Source organism: Carlito syrichta, unplaced genomic scaffold (genome assembly GCF_000164805.1).
Source record: "Carlito syrichta isolate Samal-C Ts95f unplaced genomic scaffold, Tarsius_syrichta-2.0.1 Scaffold288049, whole genome shotgun sequence".
NCBI lineage: Eukaryota > Metazoa > Chordata > Mammalia > Primates > Tarsiidae > Carlito > Carlito syrichta.
In genome coordinates this window covers 209,071-211,491 of record NW_007232145.1, presented here as the reverse complement: position 1 = coordinate 211,491, position 2,421 = coordinate 209,071, and the positions used below count along the sequence as shown (strand labels likewise).

At 49.0% G+C, this 2,421-nt stretch overlaps 1 long non-coding RNA gene across 1 annotated transcript; it reads right to left on the bottom strand.

Moving 5' to 3' along the window:
* Positions 1–343: 343 nt before the first annotated feature.
* Positions 344–1,630, bottom strand: LOC110595222. The gene is made up of 2 exons (XR_002481674.1): positions 1,493–1,630; positions 344–585 (listed from the first exon to the last, which is right to left on the bottom strand). It is a non-coding gene; the product is annotated as an uncharacterized LOC110595222 (long non-coding RNA).
* Positions 1,631–2,421: the final 791 nt, after the last annotated feature.

Below are 2,421 nucleotides of genomic sequence, written 5' to 3'. Positions count from 1 at the left end.
CCTCTTATTTTTCATTTTCCTTGGAATTTTTGTTGTTGCTGTCCAGGCTGGAGGGCACCGCAGCCTCCAACTCCGGTGCTCAGGGCGTCCTCCCACCCCAGCCTCCCGAGGAGCTAAGCCTCAGCCTCCCCAACCCTCCAGCGAAGGCACCGCCAGATTGGGGTTCCTTAGCCTCAGCCACTGTCAGGCAAGCACCCCCCGACTGTGTCTTTCCTGGTCTCCCCCTGTTGCTTGCTGCTCACGCAACCGTTTCCTTTAAATCCACTCACTTTTTCCTTCCCTCTCTCTCTTTTTTTAGTAAGACTAATTTTAATTGCATTTTCCCTCTGAGTATAAAATTAGGTCACTTTGAAAAAAACTTTAATTAAAAAGAAAAACAATATATTCAACGCAAAGACAGTATCGCTTGCCGTAAATAACATAAATGTGCATGTTAGTCCAAAGAACATACACACACCACACCAACAATGGCCTGAATTCTCGCTTGACGCTCTCGGTCACGGGGCCCACGGGACGAGGGTGTCAGAGGGGCTGGTTAGTGCCCAGTGGGGATGCTCTCCTTGAACAAATCACGGGAAGAGAGGCCTGGAAAAGGAAGGTTTTTCTCACTGCTGCCCTGTCCTTGTACCTCCCCAAATCATCTGAAACCCCGCGGTGTCCCTCCCCAATTCTGCAACGTGCTCGGGCACCAGAGAACTGCTCTGATCAAAGGCCAAAGCCTGAGCTCATCGCATACAAAGTCAAGATTGTCTGGGAACGAAAGGGGAACCTGAGGTGGGACGGGCTCCCGGGGGCCAGCGCCACCGGGTCTCACTGAGACCCGTGCCAGTCCCCCTCTCTGCCCTGCCACCCCGGCAGAGGGTGGACCCTGACCACAGGCTGACCCTGCTGGGGCTACAGAACGGCAGCTGTGACAATTGGGGGCCCACGACTCCACGTGGGTGTTCGGCAGAACACCCACGAGAAGGGGTCTCCTCTGCCGAGACTGGAGGTGAGGCCGATTGGCTCTAGATCAATAATAGACTGATTGAGTCTGGATCAACAGCTGGAGGTCCCCCGGCCCCCCAGCGAGGGATGCAAGCCATGAAGCCAGTGCTGCTCTTTGGGGTAAAGGGTGTGTCCCTGACCCGAGGGAGCTTCAACCATTTGAGCCTGGGAGCAACACTGCTCCCCAGAGACCTGAGGCGTGCCGGGCAGGGAGGCAGAGCCCTGGAGAGCACACGGCAGGGAGGCAAAGACCTGGGGAGGGCGTGGTAGGGAGGACAGAAACCCAGGCAGCACAGCAGGAGGCGGGGATGGTGGAGGGAGTGGGTGGCGAGTGTTTCTTCCCAGAAGGGTTGCTACCCGCATGTGGCAGAAGCCGTCTCTGGGGACCCGGAAGGTGCAAGTGTGATGTAAAGCTTGGGGGCGTTGGCAGCTTCGGGGCTTCAGGACGGGCTTGGAACTACTGATCCTCACGCCCCCACCGCTCTCTTGGCTCCAGTTTTCTTACCTGGAAAATGAGAGAGGTCTTGGTGGTGCCGTCCAACCGAGATGAAAGCCAAGCCACGTACTCAGCTTCCTAGTAGACATATTAAAAGAGGAAAAAGAAACAGGTCAGCTTAATTTAGTGATATATTTACTTGGCCAATGCAGCCAAAAGGTTGTCATTTCAACCTGTGATCAATAAAAAATTATTAATGAGATATTTTCATTCTTTTTAAAATACAAAGTCTTGGAAATCAGGTGTGTTTAACACTTACAGAACATTTCCAGTCGCAGAGTACATTTTCATGGGAAATACTTTATCTGTATTTAGATTTAATAAAATTTATAGTTGAAAAGCAGATCACTTAGCCGGGTTGCTCGAATCATACCTGAAAGTTTTCTCATTGATTAGAATGCCAGTAAATCATTTGTACTTAATATTCACATTCCCAATGATAAAATGGCCTCGGTTGCAGATTTTTCTACTTGCTAATTTTTGAGTATATTTTCATATGATTGGAGGACATTGATTGGAATTTTTCCTTTTTGTCACTTATTCATTTCTTTGGCCCGTGTCTCCTGTAATGTTTGTCTTTTTCTTTATTTATAGCAGCTATTTATATTTCAGGGCTATTAACCCTTTGCCTGTGACATAATCTGAAAATGTTTTCATTGATTTAATTTCCCATTGTTTTTGCAAAGCAAACATTATTTTTAAAGGTAGAAAATATAGAAAACGTCATTCATGTTTTCTTCCACACATATGTGGTTCGTTTATTTGTTTATTTTAAATGGTTTCAATTTAGAAACAGTTTCGGATTCCCAGGATGTCGCAAAGATGATGGAGGGCGGTCCCCGTGGCTTCCGCCATCTCCCCCGGGTGGCCTCTTGCATGACTGCAGTGCTGCATTGGAGGAGAAGCTTGCCACCGGGACACGGTGTGGTTCGACGTCA